The sequence below is a fragment of the Mercurialis annua genome, linkage group LG4 (assembly GCF_937616625.2).
Source record: "Mercurialis annua linkage group LG4, ddMerAnnu1.2, whole genome shotgun sequence".
Classification (NCBI taxonomy): Eukaryota; Viridiplantae; Streptophyta; class Magnoliopsida; order Malpighiales; family Euphorbiaceae; genus Mercurialis; species Mercurialis annua.
This window is the reverse complement of record NC_065573.1, coordinates 18149931-18157048: the sequence shown is the minus strand read 5'-3', so window position 1 is coordinate 18157048 and position 7118 is coordinate 18149931. Positions and strand designations below refer to the sequence as shown.

The window sequence follows — 7118 nt, the reverse complement described above, 5'->3', positions numbered from 1 at the left end:
AGAAAATTTCTTTGGCCTAACTGGTATTATGACCCATATAGTTCAATGGGTAGTCTGTACATGACACCCTAATATATTATTTTCCGTAATTTCACCAGTGAAATGAAATCCGTTTATTTCAAAGTTTTACATTTAACTAAAGATTAAAAAAGGGTTGTTATTTTGAGGTAAAATGAAATTCTTGTATTTTAAAAATAAAAATGTTGGTGTTTTCAAAATGATTGTTTTGAAATAATATATTTTAAAGGCGATACCGATTTGATAATTTAACATTAATTTTGTAATTTTACCATATTTCGTTTTGTCAACACTTTGGCGTTGTTGGTCTTATGATTGATTTACTAATTTTGATTGAAGCCAATATTTCTGAAAAGATTGTTAAAGAATAATTGTTTTTCCACTTGGGCGATGAGTTGATGTTATTACTTTGGGTGACGTCGAGCTACCTATTTTGAAAATATTGAGATTCATTTTCAAAAGGTTTTTTTTTCGGATTGAAAATGTGTCGTATACGTTTTATAAATGGTTATTGCAGTTTTGACTTGGGTCACCCAAATTTGGAGATGAGCTTGGAAGTTTTAATTACTCGGCTAACTCGATGATTTATAAATTGAGGTGTTTGGAAAAATTTTATAATCATTGTTTTATAAAAGCAGTTTTCCGGAAAATGACTTTTAAAACTGTGGGGCTCGACATGAACTCAAAATCTATTTTGTTAATTTTATATTTCGAACTAGGTTCGGATGCGTACTTTCGGATCAATATCAGAAATTGTCTTGATCTGATTTGACGTTTTGAGCATGTTATTACATTATTTAATAATTTAATCATTTTTGGGCTATTCGAGTTTGTTGCCATCTCGGTATGAATTTGTTGATCAGATAAGATGTTGCATGCTAAATTCTTTTGGTAATAAGTTGTTTACCTACTCTAATGATGATTTGTTTTATTGCATGATTCTTGGGTGGCTTTTAGTTGTGTAAAATAAATAAAAATAAATAAATTCATGACTTATATTACTGTGCTCTTATTAAGTCTCTCTTTTTTTGGTTAAGTTATGTCATAGTAGTAATTATTCTTATTTGCCTCACTGTGTGGAGTATCACTTGAGGACATTACGTTCTTGCTTTTTTTGGCTTAATTTCGGTGTTGGTGTTGATGTGCGATTTGAACCTTTGTTTAGACCCTGCGATTATTTTAGATGTTGTAAATGGTTTAGCGGGATTTAACGTTTGAACCTTGGGAATCTAGATCATTGAGTTCTATATCAAGAAATTTGAGAAGCGACATTTCACAATTGTTAGTGGATTCTGTATAAGAATCTATCTAGGTTTGAGGATGGTGTTGTGAGATAATATTACTCAACATCGGTGGAATAATTCTAATCGTGGGTGTTGTCTTATGCGTTAAGCTTCGAGCATTATCCGTTTAGGTTGAGTTCGTTGTGAGAGATTCGGAGTACTGACATTTTCGGCTGTTGGCATTCTAGGAATAGTTATGGAATCTGTAGATCGAGGTTGATCAGTGTAGTAATACACTGGTATTTTCACTTAGGTAGATCGGTGAAATACCGAAACTGGTGGTGGAGCTGTGAACGTGGTCGTGTTACCTTGTTGTCATTGGAAAAAAATTCAATGTGATGTGAGGTGGAACTCGTTTTAGGTAAATTTTAGTTTCATTATTGATTTGAGTTATTTTCGTTAATGACGATTCAAATTGGTAGACTAGGATAATGGAGATGGGCAAATATGTCAAGACGGACGAGTGCACGTCTCACAGAGTGTAATGACTAGAAAACATTTTGAAGGAAAATTGATTTCAAATGTTTACTTTCTAAAATAATTGAAATGTTTTTATCACGTAATTGTGCCCAGACATGTCATGAACATGCATTTGGAATGCCACGAATAGGAAACTGCATTGAGCATTAAGTATGATCACTAATTAAAAGGGAAATAAATAATACATGCATTTAGTACATTCATCACGGCATTAAATTATTAGGGTTAAATGCAACTCCTTGGGGATGAGAGCTGTCATCACCCTGGCGCACAATTATGTAAAATAAATTTTACCAGTGAGACTTTTCAAGAAAAATGTTTTGTTATAAACTCGCGAGTTATATTATGAAAATGGTGTTTAAAAGGTTATTAAATTTCATACGGTTTCAGAATTTTTATTTTATCTCGTTGAAAACTAGACAAATACTCTGTGATGACGGTGGTGATCTAAGAGGAATTGTATTATAAGGATTTATTTTATATTGTTGGAGTATTCATATTTGATAAGGAAGGGCTATGGTTATAAGCTTGTACTCGAGGTTTAGTTGTGTTAAGTGCGGAAAAATATTGAGTTTGGATTAAATAATTGTGTCAACTTAGAGTATATAATTTGAGTATTTTTTTTATTTAAGGAAATTGGTTATGGTCTGCGTGTTTATTTACATTGAAAGACTTAAAAGAAATTTTATTTTTACAGATTCGATTTCTGTTTAAAAGTTTTGATACCGATATGGAAATTTTTCGTAAATAAAGGAATTCTTATTTGTGAGATTTTAACTTTTAAAAAGTGATGAAACTTTGCCAGTTTTGATTTAAAAGCGGATTTTAAATTGTTTTAAATGAACGATTTTATAAAATCACGAAATTATTTGAAAGTAAGGTTCTATTATGATTTCAAATTGAGAGTATTTTATTATGTTGATACGTTTACGGACAAAAGGATTTCTCAACGGGTTAATTTTTTTTGGTTGAAAATGAAATTAAAATTTGTGGTGCTTGTGATTTCAATTTGAAGATGAATTGCGTTATTATATATTTGTGTTTACGGAAAGCGTTTTTCTGGAAAAAAAATTTGTTTGAGCATAACCAACAATCTGATTGATTGCGATTTGATCTTAATGATCTTCGATAGAGTTCGGGGTCTTAGTTTTTTTAAAACAAATGTCGATGATGAAAAATATTGGTGTCTGAAGTTTAAGATATGTATTCCTTAGAATTGGTGTGTCTTCTTACGTCTGGGTTTGAAGGCTTAATAAAATTGTTGAACTGATATTAGTTAGTTGAACCAGGACGATTCTAGTGGTATTTAGTTTTAAGCCGTTATTTGTAAGAGAAATTATAAACAGGATGACATTTTGAATTGCTGATAAGCTTTCTCATTTGAGATAATTGGTATTTTGACCATTATAAGTTTTATAATGCATAGGCGTTGAGTGATGTAAGATTAATTCCAGTGAGAGTGTCAGTATGTTTTAGTTGTAGCGTTGGAGTTTGGCTTATTAAAATTTCAATTTATTTTTGGGATTGTTCCTACACTTATGGTGTTGCTTGGTAGTCTTGGAAACTTGATTTGGTTATTTTGAAACTTTTCCTCAGGTAGCGTGTTGGTTATTTCCCGGTTGTAATAAATTTCTAATCCGTTCACACGTGGTGTTTGAGAAGTCGATTGAAGTAGCAAATTGTTGAACTAAGAATTTTTCGCGTACGCGTGCGGTGATCATTCGAATTTTTGATCCAATTTTATCTTCGAAGTCGTATTTTAATAAGTTGGGGAGAATATTCATAAAATTTTAAGCGTGTTTTCGGTTATTATGGTTTACTTCGCTTTAACTCTTCTCAGTCTCATTTATGATAAGATTACCCTTGGGTAAGAGTTTTGTTTAAACTTTTGAGGTTGCAGTGATGTTTTTGCTTAGGCGGAATTAAGCGGTTTTTATTTTGTTATCCGTTGAGTTGTCCCTCGGTCGTGAGTAATCTTGGAAATCACAAATTGTGATGCGTATATTTTCTTTCGTTCCGTCGAGAATTTCTTACTTCGTATTTTGAGTTATGTGTGAGTTTTACGTATTGTAATTGAGTTTTTATTACTTGGCTTTGTGGTAAATTCGAGGACGAATTTTTAATAAGTTGGGGAGAATGTAATATCCCGTATTTTTTCGTCATAGTTTCGTTGGGTTTCCGACTTAATTTCGGATTATTAATGGTGGACTTAACAAGTGTGAAATTTTAATAGGAGTTGGAGTTGTATATTATTTGTGTCGCATGTGTCGTGTGAGTTTTCTATGACGATTTGATTTGTATCCGAATTATAAACGATGTTGTGTTCGTGTGCCTTCTAAATCTGACATGTTTTGATAAAACATTCATATCTCCCAATTGAACCGGTGGATCGGGCTCCGTTTTGGATATGTTGTGCACGATAAAAAGTTGACCGTTGGATCAACATTTGATGCGATTTGGAGGAGCGATGGGGTGTGCGATTGTGCGCTCAAGTGCACGAACGTGCACTATACTGTTACGGAATTTCAGGTATTTAAATAACCTCTTACGTTTTTTAAAACCCTATTTTTCATAGTCTATTGTTTTCTATCAACCCTAGCCGACTCCCTCACCCTCAAACACTCTGAAATATTCTACCATCATCCCTTATCATTAGCTTTCGCATTCGGTAAGTAAATCACGTTCGTTTCATTCGTTTATTCTATTCATTATCGTCAATTACGTTCTAAGTCAATATCCCTCATGTTGTAGCAAATTTCTGAAATTGTTGCTACGTTACATCAATAGGCTATATCCTCCTTAATCTCTACGCTTCGAAATCAATTAAGGTATGTATAGATTCTTCCGTTCGTTGCCGTTTCGGTTTTGCCGGGTTCATGAACTCTTTGTTGTTGTTCTCTGGATTATATAGCTGAAATTGTTGGCTGTCTTCTTTTGATTTTTTTTGCTGCTGTCAATATTGGGGTTCTTGTTATGACTTCTATTCTTATTAAATTGCCTAGGTTTTGGTTTGATTTTGTTGTTTGATTCAACATACTTAGACGGCCGTTTTGTTCGTTCTTGGTTGTTTGATCATTCATAATTGTTTAGGTTAAGATATATGTGTTTTGTGATACTTTTGGTAGATCAAAGGGTTGTGTTCAGGTTTTTGTTATTAGGATTTCATCAATTGGTTTTGAAATTCTTATTGTATCGTGGTTGATGTCTGTATATCTGTTGAGGCTTGACTTTATGTTGTTGTTTCCATGGGTTGGCGGGAATGTTATGTCCAAATATGTGATGGCTATTTCTGCTATTGTTTCAAAGTGTTGGATATTGGTTTTGGTTATTGAAATGTTGGCCTCTGTTCACTATTTAAATTGATTATTCATAATGAATATTTTTTATGGTTATTCATGTAAAAAAAATGGAGTTTAACACCAAACTTTTGAACATCGTTTTAATTTTTAAATTGTTAATTAATAGCATTATTTTTATTTTTAAATTGGATTGTTTTTTATTATTTTAGTCAAAAATCGATAATTATATTTTTTATCAATAATTTATAATTACTCGGGTGATTATTAAATTTGTAAATTTTTAACTGAACGTGTCAATTGGGCGTTTTAAGATTTTTGACGGTTTTCTTAATTTACTTTTATAAAGTAAATTATTTGTAACTATTGGTTACTTGAGTTGTAAGTTATTGAGTTCCGTTTTAAGTACGACTATTATTTTATCAAAGTTGTTTCTATAATTATAAAATATGGTTTATAATTGAATATAAATATATTTATTATATCAAAGTTATTTTTTCGGACTTATGAACTCTGGTTTATATTTTGATAAAATATTTTGAGTCGGGTTAGACTTGGGTCACTCGACATGTGAGATAGCTTGGTAGTTAATGGTAACTCGGCTAACCCACTATTTGAGGAACTGGTTTAAGTTATTATTTAAATATTATCTAAGTAATATTTTCTGAAACGGATTTTTAAAGCGGGAACTCAATAGACTTGACTTATTTAATTATTTGAGTATTGTATTTACTTGATATGGTTCGTGTTTTGGCTCGGGTCATTCTGTAATTAATTGTTCATTCTGTTCTGGCTATGTTTATGACTAGCTTGGTATTGTGTTAGTCCTATGTGGTGTCTAGTACTCTCTAGAGTTAGGGGTTGATTTTAATATTGGTTTTACTCTGTTCTTAGACTCGTCGACTATGCGTGCTACGGAGTCGATTCAGGTTTTGTCGCTTGCCAGGTTTTCACGTGGATTAGCAAGCTGTGAGTTTGTAGTGCTATTTACCGCTTTATTAAGTACCGCATCGTATTTTAATATTATAAATGTTTGTGAACTGTTTTTACGGATTATGGATCTGGATTGAAACGAGCTACTCGATAGGCTTGTATCGAGACTGTGTGCACCGGTAAGTACTCTGGGAAACGGCAGACTAAAGTCTTGCTTACGCTGGTATATATATTTGATGGTATATATATATATATATATCTGACGAGGATTTTTTCCCGTCCACTCTGGGTTTATCAGTATGCTAAGTCATACTTACGCTGAGATCATTTCAATACTGTTTTCCATAATCATAGTATATTAGTATAAACTGTTTTGATTTAAGGGTTTTAAACTTAATAAATATAAATAGTATTGCGAACTCATCTCAGTATATCTGACCCCGTTGTTTTCCCAAACTTTCCAGGTTTATGATTTGAAAGCTGGTCCACTCCGATTCTTTTGTTTCTTCGGAGGTCTTTATGATATTTAAACTAGTTATTGTTTTCGACTCTTAGACCGCAGTAGAACTAGTTTATATATATTACATTTATTATTATACTTGGGATTGTCGACTTGATCGATTATTTATTATTGGCATGATTACTCTGGATTATTTTATTATTATATTTAAGGCATGCCATTGAACGTTTCAGATATTTAAGTTATTTATATTAGAACTGTAATATAAATTACTAGACTTAGGTTGGAGTCTCGGTTGCCCCGAGCAGTTTTCTGCAGGTTTAAATGTTTATTTGATTTCCGCAAGTCTTGCTACGGGTTTTGGTACAACCATACCCATACCCTAGCGCCGGTCACGATTCATGAAATTGGGTCGTGACAATTTTGATATATAAATATTTATTGTATGTATATTTCGAACTGTTTTTCCACTATGGCTTTTAGTTGGAACATGCTACCTAATGGGCATCATTAGGACTGCGTGTGCACCGGTATTGATCTAGATAAGGTATGTGATATGTGGTGGTAACTCGGGGTGAGCATAGCTCTCGGGACCAGTAGAGTAACTCGGTGTAGCTCAGCTCTCGGGACTCTGGTTATGGATTAAGA

The 7118-nt window shown here is 32.6% G+C and overlaps 1 long non-coding RNA gene across 1 annotated transcript; it reads left to right on the top strand.

The window, feature by feature from the left end:
• Positions 1-4362: 4362 nt before the first annotated feature.
• On the top strand, positions 4363-6222 carry LOC126677906 (uncharacterized). The gene is made up of 3 exons (XR_007640629.2): positions 4363-4449; positions 4533-4609; positions 5972-6222. It is a non-coding gene; the product is annotated as an uncharacterized LOC126677906 (long non-coding RNA).
• Positions 6223-7118: the final 896 nt, after the last annotated feature.